Source organism: Belonocnema kinseyi, chromosome 3, assembly GCF_010883055.1.
Source record: "Belonocnema kinseyi isolate 2016_QV_RU_SX_M_011 chromosome 3, B_treatae_v1, whole genome shotgun sequence".
Taxonomy (NCBI): domain Eukaryota; kingdom Metazoa; phylum Arthropoda; class Insecta; order Hymenoptera; family Cynipidae; genus Belonocnema; species Belonocnema kinseyi.
Window position 1 is genome coordinate 67,457,268 of NC_046659.1, and position 24,956 is coordinate 67,482,223.

The 24,956-nt window shown below is 28.0% G+C and overlaps 1 protein-coding gene across 2 annotated transcripts in view; it reads right to left on the minus strand.

Annotated features, from left to right (window-relative positions):
* LOC117168750 (protein draper) overlaps nucleotides 1-19,444 on the minus strand; it is a 71,948-nt gene extending 52,504 nt beyond the window's left edge. For both annotated transcript variants that reach the window (XM_033354500.1, XM_033354499.1), the window contains exon 1: nucleotides 19,314-19,444. The gene's annotated coding sequence lies outside the window, so the exon portion shown is untranslated. The remainder of the gene's footprint in view (nucleotides 1-19,313) is intronic.
* Between the last annotated feature and the right edge of the window lie 5,512 nt (nucleotides 19,445-24,956).

The following is a 24,956-nucleotide window of genomic DNA, read 5'->3' on the forward strand; positions in this document are numbered from 1 at the left end:
ACTCGGGATACTTATAAGATACTACCATGATTTTTTCAGATTTTTTGGTCCAAAAATAAATTAGGCCAAAAACCGGCCTTACCGACCCTCCCCCTTTGTATTTTTTTGCAGGCTTGCCTAGATTATACTTTGTATTTGTACAAAATTGCACAAAGTTTTAATAACATTTGCCCGAGTTATGATGATTTACGTTTCAATCACTTCTTAAATTACGGGAATATTTTCAGTTTTTCATGTTTATTATTAAAACTGTTGATCAGGCAACAAAATTAAATAGAAGAAGAGTTCAATCCATTCAAATTCAAATATAAATTCAGTCAAAGAAAACAGAACAGAATTTTCCATGAAAACATAACAAAATTAAGACATAATTCTTTAAAATTGATTCAGTAAGAATTTGGTCAATAAATTTAATCTATATGAGTTTTTACTGACTAATCTATCAAATGCACTGGATGAGAATACATAATAACTGATTAATCTGTAAAAACTGATTTCATCCAGTGATCCCCTTCTCACTGATACAAATTTAGAGACATATAAGCATGAATATCTTTAAAGAAAGCCAAAACTCTTAAATAAAAGAAGAATATATTTCATGAGTTACTATAGTAATTTATACTGCTTTACCAGTAAATTTTGGAGTACATTTATTATGTCACTTTTTTGCAAACTTTAGGTACAGTAGCAAATTTGTTTACGTATCTTTCGCTCTAAATTTTAATCTGTGAAAAATCACTGATATTTCAATTATGTTTCCAAAAACTTAGTAACTTTTTCAAAAAGTAAATTACACTTTCGATATATTCCAAGCAGATAAATTAACTTTTAAAACTACAAAGTTGAACATTTTCTAATCTCAAAACTGTTAAATAGAAACGTATACTGGATATAATAAATGCAAATTTACTGATTTAATTCAGTGATACTTGCACCGATTTCAAAATATCGAGTTTTTTATAACTAAATAATTTGTGTATTTTTCAAAGCTAAAGAAACTTTAAATTTCTGACATATTTTAACATTTCTAAAACATTTCGCTGATATAAATCTTTCAGCTCTTTTAAATAAACTTTCAAGTCATGATCTAATATGCTTTTAAATATACCTACATAGTAAGTACCTCAATTTAAAACACACTTTAAATTCAAACTGAACAAATCATAAGTTGAAACTTAGAAGCTTCATAATTAGTGCTTTTAAGAATCATGATTTCATCCTCGATTTAAATTAATTAAGCATAGTTAATTTAGGTTAAGTTCTCGTGAAACATAATTTAGCGAATCACAATATTTTGTGTACCTTATGATAAAATTTAACTTAGAAAATTAAGTTAGTTAAATTTGAAATAGGTAAACTTAGGTTACTGTGAATAATTTAGCTTGATATTTTTTAACTTAGTAGCTTCGAAAAATTATTTTAATATGATATATCGTGTTAAAGGTTAAATAGTTAAGTAAAAATTAGAGTGAAGCTTACTGAAACTTTAAGAACATTTTCTAATGAAAAATCTATGAAAAATATTAAAATTTCAGTGAATTTTCGATGGATCAAATAGTCAGAAATACACAATTGCTCACTGAAATTCTGAAAATTAAAATTAAGAGATAATTGAATTATTTTAATTAATTAAGTCTGACGTAAAATTATTTCATTTTAAGTAATGCTCAGTCAAATTAACGGCTAACGTCATCCTTCATGAACTAGTTAAAATTAAATAATGACTATAATTTTTTTATTCAAATAACATAATAACCTTTTATTTTCATTTGAAAACTAATTCAATGCTGAAACTTAAAAGAAGGTTAGAGACTTTTGACTAAAAATTAATTTATGTATAACAAGAAAATTAAGTTACTTTAGATTGCAGTTACTGAACAAATGCAGCGTTCCGGGTATGCATTAGAGTTTTTTGCCACACATGTAATGTAAGGTTGCGGAAGAAAGTTTAAAAAAATCGAAATTCCCAGACACGAAGAATCGAAGCTCTAAATCTAAGCTCTAAGTCGAGTTTGGTTCACCTTCAAATATCGGTATTGCAATTTTGACTTACACGCGTATAGTAAAGGTGTGGTAACTTCCCAACCATTTTTAAAGTGCACCGCTATATTGTAATTATTTTGGATCATTTAAAAAAAAAATTTTTTTATTTTAAAAATTGCTTAAATTAACTCTTTGTCTTTAATGCGTTTGTTTGCATATTCTTCTGTAGGTCGAGAGTCTGCAAAATAAGTGCAGTTGTAATTAGAAGGCTCGACACATTAATTGGGCAGGATGTGGTCTTGTCAATAGCCTGCGCCTGAGAATCTGCACCTTTGCATAAAAAAGTTATGTATTCTCAGATATAGTTAGTTCTCACATCCCTTAAAAAACTTCCAGTGCAACAATTCCCCTTTTTCATGCATAGATGCCTTACTACAAAACAATCACACAAACATCCTAAAACAGTATTAACATATTTTTTTCGTAAACCACAATTCTGAACTATACACGTTTTTCTGAATTATACAAATTATACAAATTTCAATATATTAAAACTATTACATGTTTCTTCTTTTGATTTCTTAATTAACAAATCAAAATCTATGATTAAATTTAAAGTAATCTAATTATAATTCATAATTAAAAATGAAAATAAATATTAAAATCGCTACATCTGATTTCAAAGAATTTTTATTTCGATTGGCTTTCAGTAATCTGTAACTTTAATTTAAATATAAGATTTTATCTCAGCAGGAATTACAAACAAAGACAGACATTTTTTTATATGATTAGTTATAATAATAAATTTTTTTAAATAAACAAACAATTTTCCGATTAACAATAAGTTATTAAAACATAACTCGTCATAACTTTGTTCAATTTTCATGATTTGAATATAGTGGAATGTAGTTTTGAACACCTTTTTTGGAAATACGATATGTAACTTAAATTTATTTTATTTTTATATTTTCAATTGAAAACGCCTGAATATTCAATGTATAAAATATAAAATGATGCAATTTTGAATCCTTTTTTTAAATTTTCAATTCTGAAGATTTTAATATAAAATTTATTTTAATTTATAAATTTGCAGTTGCAAATGTTTAAATAAATGTTTAATATAATATATAAATATGTAAAAAAGGAACTTTAGGTTACTTGTATTAGTGACTGGATTATAACAAAAGACATTATTTTCATGAAGTAACTGTAGCTGTAACTTATTGGAAGTGTATTGGAAAAACATAAGGAATTTTACAACATATAGAGTTCGCGTTACATTGCATGTATTGAAATGCTGGACGATAACTCCATGCATTACACACTTACAATACATGTATTGCAACTTCGTAATTCCTATACCGTTCTAACAAATGTTAGAAAAAAAATCAAGTGACAAATGCACGCCATAAGTAAGCGGAAATTGAGTTTCCAGAATTAAGTCTTAAGTTCAGACCAATTTGACTTAAATTCAAATAAACTTCACTTGAATCCATACCAATTTTTGCTGAATTTTATTTCAACAATTCTAAGGTGTAACAATATGTAAAAAATGTGACTCTTAATTAAATTTTGTTTTGTAGAAGCGTTCCTAGTTGTTGGAGAATTAAAAATTAGAAAGGGGACCCGTCTGTAATTTTAACGGCAAAGTTTTAACAACCAGCGACTGATTAAGCCGCGCATTCAGCAATATTCGTGGAATTCTCAACACGTTGACGGCTAGTATACTTATGTCCTTGGTGAAAATATGCTATAAAAAGTAAAATTATTCGTCCCTGCATTTACGGTGTTAGCCTGTTATCCGCAGAAAATATAGTCATTTCGTCACAGAAACACGAAACGATATGGATACGTGTCTAATTACGCATATAAAATAATACACGCTTGTATCCGTACTTCGTCGAAAATGATGAACGAATTTGTCCTTTGTTTCCTTTAACTTCCGAATAACTGAAACTAATAGTTTTAAACAATGGAAGCCTTAAACAAAAGAAAATGTTAGTAATGGATCTAATTAGTATGCCTATATTAATGAATAGTGTAATCTATAGTCCTCTGTGGTACTGTTTACTTATTATGTGGTCTAAAGTCCAAGTTTTTACATTCCTGAGTCAATGAACTATTTTATGCAAATTTACTTATGAAAGCATTTGCCACTGAATGTGAATACACCTTTTCATCTTAAAGAACGCCAACTTTCCTTTCACTAAACGAATGTTGCAGTTTTCTTCACAAATTCATAAGTTTATGTCTTTAATGTATTAATCAATGAACATCTTCTCAGTTTTAAACAATTCTTAATGAATCAGATTTTTGACAAACATCCTGAGAACTTTATGGATTTATCCTTTACTTTAAAACAGGAGCATTTTTCCAGATTAAAATGAAGACCAAAAAATCAATTACCTAACTAATATTAATACATGTTAGTGGAAAATTGTCTACGGGTATTAATAACTTCGAAGTTTGGTGACTAAGAATGGTTGCCAGTGAACAGTCAACATACAGTACCTATTCTCATTAAAAAAAGTTGAAAAGGTACATTTTTTCAAAAAGAGATGACAATCAAAGTTTTACAAGTTCAATAAATGTGTAAGTCAATTTGTTTAATACGTCACACTATAGTTATCAAATACGAAAAATTACCATCGAATAATTTCAAAATAATTAACCGACGCGTATTTTACCGAACTAATAAAGAAAATTATAACTTTTAGTTTTCGTCCTAAATCCAGCGTCGTATTATTTTTTCAACTAATGTAGATGTACCTGAAGTTCTGAACGTTCGAATGAACGAAATATTTTTTGACATTTCCATTTTACCCAAAAATATTGTTCCATCTGCATTTTAAATTACGCATTATAATTCTTTTGCAATCGTAAATTATTTCCAACATAAATTAACAAACATTTTAGCACTTTTCCTGATTTTAAAAGTCATCAATAAAAAATTTCGGTCATTTGAACGTTTAGAACCTCAACCACATTTAATGTAGGTATTTACTCTTTGTTCTTTATTCTAATTTATTTTTTCCCTACACGGAGAAAAATGGAGGTTCAAATGTAGATGTTCAAAGGGTAAGATTGTAGCACCTAATACGCAGATATTCATGCCAAACATTTTACATCTTTTTGAGATGTTAGGCGTAAAAATATTTTTATGTTAAACTGAAACACATTCAGATGTTAAAACCGTTCGAGCGCATGCGCATCGTGCATTGCAATTTCACGGTTATATTTCAAAGCTATATATATTCAATATTAAAATTATGGAATATTACAATTTTGGAACATTTCCAAAGAATAAAAGTTAGATGTCCTTAGATAAAATTGGATAACGACTTTTTTAAGACTAAAGAATAGAACAACGATCTTATGTTTTAGGTTTATTGACTTAACACATTTGACAAAAGGTTTATAAATTCGAAATAAAATTTGAGTTTAAGTAACTTAAAATAGATAGAATATTTAATTCAGATTACAGATCATTCGTTCTCCGATTATTCATCCCCGTTTTCATTTTGAATTAGAAACATTGAATATAACCTCAACTTGACTGAATGCATCATCTGGTCGACATTTTATACCCCTTATCTGTTTTTCGTTCGTGTACGAACATTAAAGTTTAATTTAAAATTCACAAATAAGTTATCAATTAATTCCTTAAATGACCACAAATAAGTAAACTACTCAAATATTTACAGACGTAATTTGACATAACCATACATGTAATATCTCGGATTTTTCAATTGAACATTTTGAATGTTAGAGGGTAACATTTCACATTTTAAGATCTATACAGATTCTAACTTAGAACATCTAGATTGTTGTCCTATAGTTAAACATATAATATGTTAACCCTGAACATCTATATTTTACTTTTGAACATCCATTCTTCTCCGTGTATAAAACACAATAATCCATGTTTTTACAAAAACGAAAAAAGATAACAGCTAGCTGAAATAACAAAATAACAAAATTATGCCTCTCAAAAAGACCAAAAAAATAGTATGTTGAATGGTCTTTTGAATAGATTTGTTTATATTTTAGTGAAAATTTGGAACATAACGCTTTAGAAAGAATTATCAAGAGACTTAATTTTAGAATACTAACGTTCCCTAAAGGTTAAATTTAAAATCGAAACAAAACTAAAAGTTCTGTCAGATTCAAAACGAAAAAATCAAATTTCTGCATTAGTTTAAATTACACCATATTTTAAAGATCGGTAACTCTTTCGGATAGTTTGCGTTCATCCTTTATACAATTTAAGTATTCATAACTTTGTTCGCAAAATTTGGTTTTAAATTTAATTTGATTTTATTCTAAATTAAAAAATATAAAGAAGTATCAAACTTCAAAAGTAGATAAAAAGGGTAATTAAAGTAATAGCGTTTAAACTGGACCATTTCCAACTACATAATTAAGTAAAATCGAACAACTTCAAAAATGGAACTATTAAAACTTTTGAAGTGAAAGAATTTAATTTTGAAAGGTTCAATTTAAATATGCCTTCAAATGTTGATAATTTCTGGTTATAATTTCAAATGTTGTTATTTCGAATTACACATCACAAAATTACAATTTTGAAAGAGTTCAAAATTTTACATTTCCTGTGTATAATTAGAGAAGTTCTAAAATAATTAAAATCTCCAATTTTTCAAATTGGATCGACTCAAAGGGAAGATTGCACGACGGATTTCAAGTGATGTTGCACTTATTTTTCCTCGAAAATGATCCATTATATAAAGAAAAATATCAGTTATAAAAAAATTTCTTTAGATTTTATTTTATCATGGAAAATAATTATATTTTTCTATAAAGAATCAATCCCATTTTTTAAGAAGTTTCTCTGTAAGAAAATAAAATTATAATTATCCTTCTTCGATCAATACTTATTTTATTCGGACGAATCGTTAAACTTTAGTGAACCTATGTAATTGAACTGCAAACTGCAATGTCGGTCGAATAACATTTTCCAACAGTTGTTTCACTTAAATTGTCAGAATTATAAGTAAAAACTTTCTTTACGAGAAAATATAAATTCCATTAAAATTTGCACAATTAAGTCATAAACATTTTAGTAGACTAGGAGCAAAAGTAAAACATGACCAGATACAAGGCGTAATTTTATTTAGCTTTAGTTCAAAAATGTCCCATACACCACTAAACGTTTTCGAACATTTTAAATGTAGATTTTTTCAAATTTAAAAACTTAAAATTTTTGTTTCTTTAATTTTTAACAATACCAGTTTGGTACATTTTTTAAATCCGATCGCTTTGGAATTGAAAGTTTCTAATTTGATAACAATTTTATGTTTATTAGAAAGAATTCCTTTTTAATGTTCATATGTATTAGGAATAATTCTAAATGGAATAATTTTATTTCAATTTTAAACCCACAATTTACAATCTTCCATTGAAATGTTGAAATGATGAGAAATGTGTTGAAATTATTCAATGCGAAGATTCTAAATACGAAATATTTACATTTTTAACCGATTTAGGTGTATACACTTCAATCTTTAACGGATTGAATTTTTGTTTCTCGTTCAAACTTTTAAGTTTAATGTAAAATGATGTAAATTTCAAAGATTTCAATTTAAAAATCCTCAATTCTCATTTATTTAAATGTTGAATCCAATTGAATCTTTTCCAATTTGACATTATTCCATTTATAATTTAAATTCTAGAAGATTCAATGTTCATTGCTTAATTTAAATTTTTCAACAACTTGCAATCCATTTTAGTCGACTAGTACCGAACCCATTTTAACTGACCTAACGGGAAAATGACTTTGCTTTTCGTTACCTATATCGAAGAATTGTTATAATTTCTGTATTTTAAAAACATAACAATGTTTCATTTTTAATAAAGGAATAAAATGCCCTGTAGATATCTCATTTTGTAAACATACTCGGCTCTTGGAGGCGCGTTTAGAGATGGTTTAACAGTAGTTTCAGCTCAGCCAATATACACTAGGGCCACTTCGATAAACAGGAAGTGCATACCGGCTTCTGTAGAAGGGAGCTGTAATGATTCCAATTAAGCTATCTTGCCCACATGGTTCATGTTTTACTGCTTGACTCTCGGCTCTTCAATAGAAAATACTTTGCACCCATCGTTATTATTCCATATTAGTACAGTGTGCACTTTTCGATTGACATGAGGGAATTATTTAATAAAAATATAATATAAATATTCAATTCTTAAACCAATAATGATCCAATAATCAATGAAATACTTTTTTCTTTGTATCTATTTTTTAAAGCTGTTTGTCATTGGTTTTTTGATTGTGTCATTGTTACATATTCTTTTATTCCAGTAGAGTAAATGTCAAAGTCCCAGAAGTAATTTTCTCTTTACTGTAATTTATAATAAAATTTCTATTAGTATTATTATCATATCCATAGGTTTGTCATTATACCAAGTGTTCTTCAATCTACTGTACAACTGTTTTCAAGAATATAACATTCCTGAAGCATTCAATCCATATTGGGTAAATTGACACTTGGAATCATGTGATTGGAATTTCGAACAAAATGTTTGTTATCCCTCAACAAGTGTCACGCATGTGCTTACTAATGACCTGGCAAATAAAGGATCCAGTAAAAAAACAGGAAATGTGAGTGCATTACAGAAACATTAGGCAAACATTTCTGAATACTGCACTGAATACTGCATTTTTATTATTTTCCTTTAAAATTTTGTATAACATAAAAAAACTCTTTAAGATCCGTAAAAAAATAAATCTGTACACATTTTTGAGAAATTGATAAAGACTAACCTCCAAAAGTACGGTTCAATAATAAATTAATTAGTTTCTAAAGCTCGTTAATATTTCAGACTTCACTCTTTTTCCCTTATTTACCTTTTTACCCTTGTTTAAATAATTCTTATTTTTACCCGCCGTTTTCAAGAAACTTCCCTTTTTCGATTAAATGCGAACTTAATTAACCCTTTAACGTCCAAACCTTGATCCCGTTAAATAAAAATTCTGAAAAAAATCATAAACAATGTATGGTCGTTTTCTGATCAATTTTTGCAAATTTTTATCATTTTCTCGATTACTATTGAGTATATGATAACTCAGAACCACCTTAAGAGATGGGGAATAGTCCACTTTGATCTAACGCTGATTTAATGATCATTGATTTTGCGGAATCCTAAGCTCGTTACCTGAAAATTATAGGAAAATCGAAAAAAGTGAATGTTGCCCACCTGCAACATTGGACGCTAAAAGGCTAATAGAGCCCAATAAGAACATCCAACTATTTTTTTTAAAGTCTACTATTTCTATTACCAATTTGGTTCGAAATTTATTTTGTTCGGTTCAAATTTGAAATATTGGATTAAAAAATCTATTATTTGGTGGAAAATGCAAGAATTTTGTTCAAAAATTTTCTTACGGGTTTAATGTTGAACGCTTTTGTTGGTCAATTAAAATTATACCTTTTTGTTTGAAAAATTACTTTTTTTGTTGGTTGACAAATAGGTTTTTTGAAGAAAAAAAATCGAACTATTTTATTTTTCGTCGTCAGCTTATATTTTAAATTGAAAAATTATATTTGTTGGTAGAATATTCAAGTATTTATTTGAAAAATCATGTATTTTCTGGAAAATTTATATTTTTTGGTAGGAAATTAATCTTCAATGGCTGAAGGTGTATTCTTCTATTTCAAAAAGCAATTGTTTGGTTATAAATTAATCTGTTTTAGTTCATATTTTTGGGTCAAAAATTAAACTATACGGGAGGAAATAAAACTGTTAAACTAATTTCATAAAAATACATTTTTTGAAGACTCACCTCTTTGATTGAAACTTTAACTTTTTTTTAAATTCAACTCTCTTCAGAGAAATTCGTCGTTTTGGCTTGAAAACTTAACAGTTTTTGGTTCAACTTTGATATTTTTTATTTAAAAATTCGACCATTTGGTTTAAAATACATCATTGAAGATTAAAAATTCCACTATTTTGATAGTCATCAAGCTTGGACAAAATTCAACTATTTTATTGAAAATTTGTCTCCTTTGCTTGGAAGTTCAACTATTTGGTTGCTAATATAACAATTTGTTTAGAAACTAATTTTCTTTTGTTGAACATTCATCTCTGTTGAGAGAATATCTCAGGAATTTAAAGTGTTTCATATTTAATATAATATGAAATTTAGATTAATTTTACTTAACAGAATTTAAATCCCTATCATTCTCCTATTATCGTGAAAAATCACCCTATTTCCTTGATAATTTTCACCCTATCATATATATCATTTCACCATATCATATACACAATATGAATTTGAAATCATGCGAAGTTGCTTCTCATAAAACGGGATACTCCTGAAAAGGCTTTGTCACAGTGACCGTGGGAGGGTTTGAAAAAATATGGGTAAATATGGGTACATTATTTCTCATCGGTTCTATTCCGGTTTCCACTGTCTGGGTCACGGCTAAAGGTCTGACAACGGTATATAGCAGAATCAGAACAGTGCCCATGCGCAGAATATGTGGTCACACCGGGAAAAAGAACTCAGCCAATTTCTACAGAAACAACGAAGACAGCTGCTGCGAATTTATTCGCTTTAAAATATATTCCTAGAAATAGAAAAAATAACAGTTTCTTACAACCTGTTTTCTTGAATTTTCCAATTTTTCGGCGCGATATTTTATTTATTTCGAAATAAGAAGGCGGCAAACATAAACTGAAGTAAGTCCTACGCAGCTGAATATACTTGCCCTTAACTTAATGTATGTTTTTCCTACATTTTCTTTAACAAGAGTGAATTAATCGAAGAAGAAAATCAAGCCTTCACATCAGCAACATGACTAATGAAAGAAGAAAAAGAATACGAAAAGCAAAGATGAATCATTTCCTGTGTAACTACGACGTTTAAACGTTCGTCGATCTGTGAAAATTCTATTAGTTCCGGAAAGATTTATGAGCGACTTCTGCAAGAAATAGAGATTTCAAAAGACTCTTCTTTAAAAAAGAAGCTTATCAGAAAAAAATTACTGATACAATAACAGAAGCAAAAGGAAAGATTTCGCTTTAATTTCATTTTTTAAAACAAAGGATGTCAGGAAGAATGTTAACTTTAATCTTATCGTAACGTACTATTTACTTAAGATCTTATCTATCCAAAGAAATGTGTGCTATCCTTCCTACATTTGAATAAGTGCAAACTCAGCTTTCAGATGTTTTTAAGAAATTATGAGAAACTTAATTGCGTAGAAAATGAGCGTATTACCACTCATAATTATCCCTACTAGCACGTAACATTCCCGGATCGTTTAAAATTTCCATCGCTTGGGAACGTTCCATTGGGACGTCAGGGGAACCTTCCATTATTGTTATTTTGAACAAAAATGATTTCGCCAACCATAAGACATCGATTTTGACCTATCTCTTACGTTTTACGTGATATTCGTTGATAATAATAACAATAACGGTCATATATGTTTGAAACTTCCTAGAACGTTCCCAAGCGGCCAATATTTTAGACGTTCCGGGAACGTCCCATGCTATCAGGGATACTGTTGGGTGCTCATGTACTTATATTTTCAATTTTCCTCCTTTTCTCGAATGCTTCACCACCCGAGTCCGAAATAAGCGAGGACTTTGATGTCAGTCTGTCAAAAATGATCAATGGAGCATCAAAATACGATGCGGGTCGGTTTTATTAGAGTTGAAAAGGGCTTTCAAATTTCGTAACGCACTTAGGGGTCGCTCATAAGCTACATTAAAAATTTTATGGTATTTACTCGGTAACGCGTCGAGAAAAATTTTAAATATCAGACTTCACTTCCCAAAATGATCTTAAAACATGGGAAATAGGGTGAATTTTCACGAAAATAAAAGAATAATAGATGAATAATAATCTTCTAAATAAATTAATGTAGATCTGATATTGATTTTATGTAGTATGAAATGATTTACGTTACTGAGATTCTAAGTCGAAATATATTGCATTTACAACAAAACAGTTGACATTCCACTAAAAGAGATGAATTTTTAACCCAATAAGACGAAGTTTAAAAAACTATATGTAGTTGAATTTTCAACAACAAAAAATTCATTTTTAACCAAACAGTTGCATTAAGAAGGAAACAGTTGAACTTCCAAGCAGAATAAACGACTTTTCAACAAAATAAAAGAACTTTTAACAAAATATTTGTGTTTTCAAGCCAAAAAACTAACTTTTATAAGACAGATTTTCGACAAAAAAGTTCATTTTAAACCAATAAAGGTGGTCTTTAAAACCCAAAACGGTTGCTTGTCTACCATAAAAATGAATATTCAATCCAAATGACGAATTTTAAACAAAATAGTGACATTTATAAACAAAGAGTTCAACATTCAACTAAGTAGTTAAATTGTTAACCAGAAATATTAATTTTGAACCAAGAAGATTAACTTTCTACAAAAAAGACGATTTTTCATCGGATACAATTAATTTTTAACGAAAAAAGAAACGAATTTTCAACAAAATATTAAAACTTTATGCCAAAGAGATTAATTTGTGAAAAAGTAGTTCAACTTACAATAACTAAGTACTTGAACTTTTGAACAAAAAAAAATGTCGAAAAAATTAAAGTGATTTTCAAACTTATTAAGCTATTATGGAACTATATAATTTTCGGGTCATCTTTCGAAGAATTTCGTTTTAAAAAACGTTATCTAAGTTCGTAATATTACTTTTACTAACCCCGCCTCCTCCCCAGCCCATCAAATAGTTACGTACTTCATAAATTGCTCCTTGTATTCTCCATTGATTTTCAAACTAAAAATTCTAAATTTACGTCTTTTAAACACACAAACCAGCACGACGAATCGTTGAATCATACTTCCCAGGAAATTAAAGAAGCAAATCAAAATAGAATACAATAAAGGACTTAAAATAAACCTCTGTTTCGCGACACCGACTAATAGCTCGTAATGCATGAAACAGTTGTTACTTCAAACCCTATTTTAGATACAGTACTTATTATAGTGGAGAAGATTTTATTTTTATTTTTATTAATTAAATGTTTATAGTCGCATCGACTGCCAGGATCATTAGTAACTATACTATAAAGTTAATTATAAAATTTAACGTATCTGTGGTGGAGACAGAAATGGAGACAGAAACAAAGCTTTCTGAAAACACATCCAACTTCGCTGGCTGATCTGGGAATCGAACACCCGGCATAGCTAATAAGTCAAAACATAAGTCAATCACGATACCATCTGAGCCACGATGAAATCCTTAGTGGAGAAAAACTGATTGCATTTGAAATAAAAATCTTTACATTTTTTGAAACTGATAGCTTATTTTATGATTCAGCAATGCAGACGATAATAGGGACAAAGAGCATTTAAAGTGAAATGCACCGAGCTTATACGCGTTCATTGACTCTAACAGTGCATTACTGATATTAATTATGTCAAAGCATTGAAGTGTTGTTTTTATGAGCTAGTTGAATGACGTGTTAGTTACACACATGAGTATTGAAAGATGAGTAAATAGGATAAGTAATTTATATTTGATCGTTTGAAAACTGTAGAATGTAACAGTTTAATACCAGTGATTGGTCGTAAGGGACCGATCATAAAATAAGTTACAAATGAATCTTTTGTATTGAAAATGCATCTTTCATGACAGAAAATTCATCTTCCTTGATTTAAAAGCAATATTTTGTTGAAAATTAAAACTTGTCTCCTCGAAAATTGAACTATTTTGTTGAAAAAATAACTTTTTTCGGTCAATTTGTAATCTTCATTTTTTATAATCTCTTTTATTGGAAAATTCAACAGATTTGTTAAAAAATCATCTGCTATGGTAGAAAAGTCATCTTCTTCGATTCAAAATGAACTTTTTTGTTCGAAATTCAACATTTCCCATCAAAATTCAACTATATTGTTGAAAATTCAACTGTTTTTGGTTCAGTTTTAACCTTTTTTTTTAATAATTCGATCCTTTGGTTAAGAGTGCATCTTTTGAAGGTTGAAAATTCGAGTATTTATTTAAAAATTCAAACATTTTGTTAAAAATTCTTCGTTTTTTATTGAAAATTGATCTTTTACGGTAGAAATTCAACTGCCCCCTAAAAAATTAGTATTTCTGGATTGAAAATGTACTATTTCATTAAAAGTTCAAATATTTTATTGGCAATTTGTCTCATTTTCGTGAAGGTTCAACTACTTGATCGTTAATGCAACTATTTGACTAAAAATAATTGTTTTAATGAAAATTCATCCTTTTGGGTAGAAAATACACCTTTTTCGGTAAAAAAGTTGGTTCGGTTGCAAATTAAACTATTTTATTGGAAATTCAATATTAAATTTGCGTGGAGAACAAAAACATTTTTAAACCCGAGAATATCTTCTGGTTCTCATTAGAATGAACATTTTAAACTTTCGAATTTTTTAACTTAGAAAAATCTTATATTCCAAAGCTGAGAAAATGGATTGTGTTAACATTTTTTATTATATGCATACTCAATCTAATATTTTTTCCAAGCTAAACAGATTTTCTATCGTTTAATCAATGCTCGCACTGAAGAGAGAAGCGAAAAAACATTACAATTAAAAAAAATAAATTACCGCTTTAGTTTAGTCATTTTCATAGAATGAACATTTCAATAAAATTCTTATATGGGTCGAATCCATTTCAAATTGACGAAATATATTGTTTTCGAAAGAAAATGTTTCCGATTTAAGAAGAAAAAAATTCCAGGATGTGATATTAATCATAAAATCAAATTTTCTTATGAAAAATTTAATTAAAAAAACGAACGCCAAGTAAACGCATTATTTTCTTCACTTACGGTAGAGCGTTACAAATTTTAAGGAAGTAGAGTAGGCGTAAGTTTAAGGCGTCACTTTTGACTGATAATGTGTCAACTATTTAAGATAATGAACACTTTAAAAATACCAGTAGAATTTTAAAAATAGGACATCTCACAAAAAAGAATTTGAGAAGGAAGACAAAAGATCAAACTTTTTTTTCTTTTTAATTTTCAAATTTTGACCCCATTTCCTGGGTACAAGAAACTTGGATTCAACATATTAATCCTAATTCTAAAATCTTAAAGCATATGTATTTTGAAAGTGCTAAGATCCGAAAACTGTTTACAAATTTTATGCGATTAAATTAAAGAAAAAAACATTTATGACGTAAGTTTATCTGACTTACCTGAATGTTTTGCTCGACAGCACATTCATGGTGAAGTGAAATGTAATGTTATGTTTTTTAATGCAATGCTACCACATTTGTCTAGATACAATTTTAAGAGCTAACAAATATATTGTATACTTTTTGTCCTTTTTAAGTGTTGCAATTTCAATAATGCATTAAAGTAAAATCGCATAATTTATTGCCTTCAAGTTTGGAGCAATTAGTAAAAATTAGGTTTAAAAATATGTTTGGGTAATGATACATAAGGCCAATTAAAGAAAATTGAATACTGCCATTAGATGTGACATAATAAATTACAATTTGCTAATGAGGCAATTTCTATTTTATTCATTTATAGCTCGCTTGTAAATACTTTTAATTTGTTTTTAAACTACATTTTTCAATTAAATATTTTTGTATCATTTTTTCGGATGCAGACTACTAATTTTTTATTTAAGCACTAGTTAAAACTATTTTGCTTGCGATTACTTATTTTAATGGTACCATTTCTTGAAAAACAGTTAATTTCTTAATTCTCTTAGCAGCGATTTTAGGTAATGGACACGTTTTGTAAAAATTACAAATATATTTTCTCAGCTTTCAGTGTATTCCAGCAATTGAATTAAAAAACGAATGCACTTTTTTCTCTTGGACATTTCGTTGGATGTCTCAAGACTTGTGTCACATGAAAACAAATAACAATTCCTTTCTTTTTATCTCTTCATTTTCGTTTTTCAAGTCCCTCTTTCTTTTTCATGATAATATTGCCACTAAATTGTTCAATAATTGTATAATAGTAATTGTTTAATTAATTAAATGAGCCCTAATTAATGTTCAATATCAGCATTTTTATTATTTTTAGAGAAAATAACTTCATTAAACTTCTAACAAAATGTTGAAATAGAATCTTGGTTTCTTTTTTTAATATTAATACTCATACGTAAATCTATAATGATCCTCTAACATCCCTTGTAAAAAATCAGCCCTTTTTTTTTAATCGAACTTACACATATTTGAAAAACTTCAGATACGTGAAAATGATCAAATATTGGCTACATTAATCAATTAAAGCCCCCACCCCCACCCAATTGAAACAAAACCACAATAATTTAAATCTAAAATTAATAGGGACATTTATTTAAAGGCTCGTTTTAAATGACATTAAAAAATTTCAAAACAACTAGAAAATAAGGGTTTCTACAGATCAGGGAATTCAAAACTGGTCTGGGAAAATCAGTGAAAACCTGACGGAGTTAGGCAATTTGGTGCAATTGCTAAATAGGGGCGTCACCTGTTTTTTGACTGGATAAACAGTTCTTTCGGCAAAAAACTATTAGAATTTTTAACTGAACGATAAATGGAGAGATTCTACCAGCCAGAAGTTAAAAATTATTGTTACTTTTATTACTACTGCGATGTCTTAATGTGACGATATCGGAATGATCATATTTAACTAACCGTTTAGGTGCTTTTAAACATCCAAACGGCCAGAAACACCCCTTTGAAATGTCACAAAAATAATTTTGTCAAAACCCTACCATTTTTCAACGTTTCGTGGGGAGGAAAGGTACTCCTATGACCTGTGAAAAAAAAATTTTTGTTCAACTCATATAACGCGACAGACCCATATTTGAGACATCATAGTAACAAAAGTAACAATTTTAAAGTTTTGCCTTATCAAATCTCTTCATTAATCGTTCAATTAAAGAGTAATAGTTTGTTGCCAAACAAATTATTGTTTTCCCAATGAAAACGGAGGTACGCCCCTATTCTGCAATCTAGCCGGCAATTTCTTCTTGAAAACTCAAAAATTTGGTTGGAAAGATATTCTTATTGGGTTGAAAATTCATCTGTTTTGGTATAAATTGCATCTTTTTTAGTTAAAAACCATAACTGTTTTGTTGAAAATATTATTTTTCTTAAAAATTAGGTTTTTCAACTGAAGATTACACTATTCCATTTTTTATATTGTGGACAATTCGTCTTTTGTGGTAGAATATTAATCTTCTGGATGAGTATGTAATATTCTTCTTAATGGTTAAAATTCATTTTTGTTGTTGTTAAGAATTTAACTATTAGGTTGGAAATTCATGAATTTTGTTAAAAATTAATTTTTTTTGTTAAAGATTAGTTTTTTTAATTGAAAATTTAACTATTCTATTTTTTGCCAAAAATTTATGTTTTTTTAATATAAATGTAATCCATTTGGTTGAAAATTTATCTGCTTTATTAAAAATGTAACTATTTTGTAGAAAATGTATGTTATTCGGATATATATTTTTTTTTCTGAAAATTTAACTATTCTATTTTTAGTTGAAAATTCATCACTTTTAGGTTAAAATTCAACTGCTAATAATTTGCTCAAGATTTGCCTTATGGTAGAAAGTTTCAATTTAATCTTTTTGTTTAAAAATTAATTTCGTAGATTGAAAATTTAACTATTCTATTTTTCGTTGAAAGTTTGTCTTTCTTAGTTGAAAATTCATGTATTATTTTTATTTTTTATTCCAAATTCATCTCTTTGGTTGAAAATTTAACTATTTTGTTTAAAATTCGTGTTTTTTTTGTTGTAGAAAATTAAATTTGTTAACTGTAAATTGAACTATTTGCTTGAAAAATGATCTCTTTGGATGAAAATTGAACTATTTTGTAAAAAATTCTTTTTTTTCGCATAAAATTAACTTTTTCAACTGAAAATTTATGTAATCTATACTTGGTCGAAGTTTTATCTTTTTGAGTTGAAAATTCCACTATTTTATTGCAAATTTATTAATTTTAGTTGAATATTCATGAAAATTGCGAAAGTCTCCTTTTCTAAAAGAAACTAAAATTTGTTCGTTGCAAATTCAACTATTTTGATGAAAATTCATCTCTAGTTGAAAATTTAACTACTAAGTTAAACATTCGTCTTTTTTGTTAGAAGTATCATCATTTTAGATAAAAATATCTCTGTTTCTTGGGAAATTCAACGATTTGTTTAAAAATGCATCTATTTTGTTGTAAACGCAATATTTTTGCGTAAAATTTCATCAATTTAGAGCGTGTCAAGTTGAATTTAATAAAGTAACAAAATTAATTTTACTCAAAAGAATCTATTGCCCTATTTTCGCTAAAAATCACTTTTCTTGATAGTGAGCGGAAGGAGGGGGCAGTCGGACATACAAAATGTGTTTAGACCGAAATTGAAAAAATTGTAAACTTTGATACAAATATCTCACATTCATCACGATTTTGAGTTTAAATGATACTGTTACAATCTATTTTACTATTTCAATTAATGAAGTTTGAAAAATAAATAATTTATCAGTAAAATCGTTATTATTGATTTAATTGGTTAAATTTATACTTATTCAGATTTAGAAAGCATAACATAATCTCAGTATATTAATTTAAATGTGGGTCAGTATTGTACCGGGACTCCCCCTTTCGATAGTTCCGTTATTTCCCCTATTTATGTAGACATTTGGAAGTAACATTTTCGGAATGTTCCATATTTCGGTAAAAATAGCGCGTATTCTGAAAGTATACAACAACCTGTTCAATCTGATTGGGGCCATGGACGCATTCACGTGTATCGCGGTGGTTTATAATTCGGTACTTCCTTTCACAGGGGTGAACTGTTATATTTAATCGGCTCTGCTGTTGATGACTTCAAAAAATTCTTTTGTGTGCTTTGCATTTTCCTCACACAGAAATCCATTAGTGTGAAATTTGTTATACCTCATTTTGAACAAAAAAAAGCTTTCATTGTTTCTTTAAATGTTTTTTCATTTCAAAAACGTTGCAATTAAAAACTACATCGAATTTGATGTAGTTTTGCGTATATGGTTTTTACAGTAGATGGATCCAAAATCTATTCTATCCACGGAAGTGACTACTGTATGCGCATAAAAGGAGTAATTTATAATGTCTAGATATAGCATTATTATATATATTAAATGTAACATTGTACTAAATATGTTACATTGAATCTAACATTGGAATTGAAAAACTCGTTTAGGTATTCTTATTCGAGGTTTGACATTATAAGCAAGAAGTGAAGGCGCAGTGTCAGATTTACTGCGCTGCTAGAAAAGCGTAAGAAAACCAGTTTTAAGATGATGTTGAGAGAAGAATTTTTCCGTGGACACCTTTCCTGATAAGTTGATTATTTAAAAAATATTAATTTGTTACTCACTTGTCGTGAATCTGCCGTTTAATCCAAGTAAATGCACTGTCTTATAGAACTTGTTTTTGAGTTTAAAAGCCACGGACACGCAAACTTAAGAAATACACACGCAGACACCAGCCACGCAACTCACGCTCACTGTACAGTGCACTGAAAAGTACTGAATCTACTTTATTGAAAGTGGCTGTGGTTCAAACTCCGGTCCGGGACTCGAGCGGTGAGCAGCGCAACTTTCAGTTCAAATTTCGTCTCCTATCCTCTTCAGACTTTTTCTCGGTCGGTATGGAAGAACGCAGTTAGCCCCTCAAAGGAACAAGGGACAATGTGTTTTAGGGATCAAGGAGTTTGTACTTATGCGCCGATAATGTGAATTTCTGTAATTATTTTAAAACACCTGTGAATTTATTGATTCCTTTTCCACTTATGAGTATGCTGCAAAAAACATTTTCTTTCACATGAATGAAAATTTAGTTGAATCAACTAAATTTTGGCTGATTTAACATAATGTTAATTTGTTTATTTTTTGATATTTTTGTTTATTTTGTTAATTTGTTTAGATCAACCAAACCCATCAAAACAATTGCATTTCCAAACAAACAGTTTAAGTTTCAAGCAAAAGGGACGAATTTTCAAAAACATAGTTGAACTTTTAATCAAAGAGTTGAATTTTTAAAGTAAAAAGATCAATTTTTAACCAAAAGGTCGACTGTTTAAACAGAAAAATTTAACTTCATTCAAAACCAGTTGTATTGTAAACCAAGCATTATCAACCAAAACCGAAGAATTTCTAACAAATTAATTGAATACATAACCAAAACCGATTTATACAAAAAAGTTGAATTTTCAGCCAGAAATCTAATTTTTAGCCATAAAATAATTTGTAACCGAACAGTTGAATTTTCTGCGAAAATAATAGAATTTATTTTCGACCCAAAACTATGAATTTCTAATAAAACAGTTGAATTTTAAAGACAAATAATTTAATTGCAAACTCAAAAAGATCCAATTTCTTTCAAAAATAGAATAGTTAAACTTTCGGTTGACAAAATTACTTTTCAACCCAAAGAAAACAATTTTCAAAAAAATTATTAAATTTTGAAACAAAGAGTTTAATCTTCAACTAAGAAAGATCATTTTTAACCAAGTATTTAAATTTTCATTATTGAAAATTAATTCCTTAGCAAAATAAATACATTTACAATCAAACACATTAATTTTCAACCGAAATGTTGAATTTTCAATTAGGAAATCAGCATTATTTAGAAAACAGTAAAAACTTTAACCAAAAGTTAATTTTCTACCAAAAAGTGATTTTCAAACGAATAATTGAATTTTTTACTAAAATAATATAATTTCCCAATCAAAAAGACGAATTTTCAACAAAACAGTTGAATTTTTTAGCTAAATAGTTGATTTTTAAAATAAAAACGCTCAATTCTAAACTAAAAATGGAAAAGTTAAATTTGCATTTGAAAAACTTAATTTTCAATATTAAAAAAATAATAATTTTCAACGAAGTAGTTAAATTTTAAACCAAAGATATAGTTCTTTAAGTAATAAAATGGATATTATCAAAGCAGTTCAATTTTCAACAAAGTACTTAAATTTTCAAGCAAGAAGATTCATTTTCTACAAAAATAGACGAATTTACATCAAATGTATCAATTTTCAATCAAATTGTGAAATTGCCAACTAAAAATAATCAATTTTCAAACATAATTGAATACTTAAATTTTTATTTTAAAAAATTGGTTTTCAACCAAAAAGAACGAATTTTCATTAAAATATTAATTTCAATTTAGTAACAATAATAGTATCAATAGTAACTTCTTCAACTAATAAAATGCTTGTTTAACGAAGTAGTTCAACTTTTGAATCTTCCTCTGAGAAGATTAATTTTCTACCAAAAATGTCGAATTTACAAAATGAAAAATATATTTTCAACTAAAATCGATCAATTTTCAAATCATAATGGAATAGTTAAATTTTCAGTACAGAAAATAATTTTCTAACAAAAAGAATGACTTTTCAATAAAATATTTAAATTTTTAACGGATAAAATAATTGATTAACCTCCATGGTCAAGTCAATTTCTTTTTCTGTTAGAAGAAAAATAGCTGCATATTATTTGCCGCCTCTATCATTATCACACACATATAAAATGATCCTCTAACATCATTTGTAGTAAATCAATCCTAAAACTTTCATAACAAATTTAATTTCTTATACCTATGTGGAAAACTTATGTGAAAATGAATCTATGAAACTTCGAGGAACGTTTTATTCAAATAGTCAGCGAATTAGAACAATATTATGCATAATCATTCTGTTTCACAATTAAGGTCATTGAAGTTATCATTTTCAAATAATAGACCGTGACTTGTTCATCAATATATTTACAGAGATGTTTTAACAATATCTTGTGTAACAATGCAGATTAGATTTACAATTAATATGTAAATACTTATATGAATATATAAATTGTATTTCATGGTTATGTGTTATTCATTATTTAATATTTTCATTAACAAAAATAACACTGCCTGAAAATACTTCATTCTTGATCTCACAACAAAATTATATCCTTAGTTATCCCTAGCATATCTCAGCAGGATATGGGATATCCTAAAAAATGTCCCGAAAATCTTCCGGGATATCCGTTACATATTCCAAGGATATTGAGATTTCCGCCCCTTACGACATCCACTCAATTTCCTGTACGGGATATACACATTTTTGGCAATGGAATCCAATATTTCTGAAATTCATATTCAATAAAATATGTAGAATAGCTGAAAACATAAAAATTCATAAACATCCGTGTATCAAGAAACCGCTTTATACAAATATCAAATATTCGGTTTCTTTCAAAATCCTATTTCAGTCGTATTATTATCAAAAAATTATTACCGCGAATGATTTTTATAGCCATTAACAGTCTAGTTACAGTAAAAAATAAATCACATTCTAAACATTTTAAAGTTTGCTGTTATTTCTGTCACCTCCAAATTGCGCAGTTTAGAGATCGCACTTTTCAACCGAAAATAAATTTTTTTATAAAAAGCAATAAAACTAATATGTACTGCGTAGGTTTGTATATAAATAAGAATCGATTGTAATCCGGCACGAATATTCGAGAAATTGTTGACTTTTGTTAAAGTATCACTTATTACTGCGTGATAGTTTTCGCACACTGACAGCCATGATGGAATTCACCTGAAAGTGACTTTAGGGGGCACTTTACCATTATTGTATTTTATAATATTGCACTTTGTATCAAATCTACGGGAAAAAACTAATATTGTTAAATTATTTCTTATTTTATTGATAGGATTGAACATGAATATAATTGGTAGTAGATACATCTGAATTTCCAGCAATATACTATAAATGATGGAATTGGGATTTCTTTGGAACATCCTTGGCATATAAAATTGGGACATTCATGGGATATCCTGAGGATATTCTGAGATATCCTTGGGACATTCCAGGGATATCGAGATTTCTGCCCTGTAGGATATTATTTGCGATATCCCTAGGATCTCCTGGGATATGCCCACGATGTCTTGGGTGATAAATGCGATATGCCGATATCTCATGCTGTGAGGGCATGCGATTGATACTAAATACTATATATGAAATAAAATTTGGATATGTTACAAATGTGTTTTAAATAGTTCTCTTCTGGCACTACTATTTTTTATAATAATTTTATATAATGGGTTTCATTATTTTCCTGATGGATTTGCTAATGCTTGAGTCAAAACTTTTTTTTTCAGCTGTTTCCGAAGGAATATATAAATTTTTTACTCGTTTTTTAAAGTTAATATACCTACATAGTAAAACTTCTAAACGTGGTATTATTAACCTTAAAATACGTGTGTTTTAAATTTAATATATAGCCTTGTCAAACTTGGTATATACAGGGTGAACACGCTGGGGCTTACATATACGGCGAATCGAACGCTACCCGAATTGCACAATAGCAAGGGAAATAGTAGTTAGATTCTTTGAGTGAATGTACTTAAATATTATTTTATTATGATTGCTAAATTAACATGGTGCAGTGTTGCCAACACTCAAAAGTGTTTATTTCACTGAATTAATAAGTAACTTTTCACTGATTGTCAGTGACCTATTTCTAGCTATTTGAATCAGTGAAATTTCACTGATTCAACTTTAGAGAGTAGAAAATTATATATAATACTTTTTTGCACTTACATACGAATAAAATTATAATATCTTTATTCATTCCTGAAACAAAATCCAACAGTACTTTATGTAGATAAACAAATAAAAAGGTCAGATGACACAATTCTTGCGAATTGGGGGTTTCGTTCTTCAAGAAATAACAAGAGATAATGATAATCTTTACGTCATAATACAAAAAACTAATAACTGATTTGTTTTTCATTCTAGTAAATTCTAGAAATGCCCAAAACTTTGCAAAACATTCTTAACGCATATAAAAATATTATATAGTATATTCTAGCACTTTCTAGCACTTGTACATTTTCATTGCAGTTTTGAGGTTTTTCCGTTGAAAAATTCCACGCACTCCTGACTTGAAAAAAAATTTTTGTTTAAATATTATTCTTAAAATCTTACACTCTGAATGTGAATCAATGAAAAGTGAATGATTCGGGATTTATGAATATAATCAGTCTATACTTTTATCTGATTCAATTTTAGGGTGTATATCATCAAGTGTGGTGAAGAAATGATTTAAAAAAGGGTAAAATCAATTTTTGTGATCTTATTTTTTATAATTTAATCTAATCAAATAAGATAATTGAAAAATAACATAAATAATATATTTTCAGTTAATAATGCCTGTATGAAAAAGAAAAATAGATAAGAACATAATTTGAAAACATAAATGTTTGAATTTACAGGTTGGTTACAATAAAAATGATTATGTCGTAAAAACGCTTATACGTTACATTATTGTTATTATAATTATTATTATATGTACAATTATTGTATGTACATTGTTTTTGAAAATGAAAATATGAGAAAAGCTACATTTAGTAATTAGTAATTATTTAAATAGTGACGTTTAGTAAATGATAAATAACTTCTTTAATTAATAATTTAAATATACTAAATACATAGATTAAATAATTTTGAGTACATTTTCAATCATGTATAATATCACAGTTGTTAGAGATAGGTATAATCAATTTTATTCAATTTTCAATCGATTTTAATAAAATGTATAGGTTTTATACAGAATTCTGAGCTTGTTTTTCCTACTAAAATGAATCCAAAAAATTCAAAATTTCAATAAAATAATGTCAACAAATTCGATTTCGTATCTTGTATGTTTGACAATACCTCATCAAACGTAGCGGCAAAGTTGTTAATTTCAACGATATTTTATCTGTAAAAGAATATCTTAAAAAGTAATAATTAGCAAGAACTAATAAATTCAGTCTTAAAAACCACAAATATTATATTCAAAAATGTATTTAATTATTACAAAAAAATAGTTTTAAAAAGTGCTTCAGTATATGTTGTTGAAAAAAAACTGGTCTTAAAATCATTGTAATTTATTATTAGAATGGTATTAATAACGAACAATTATCATAATTGAAAAACTTATAAACAATTACTAAAGTTATAAGCACTTTCTTAACCTATTAAATCTCA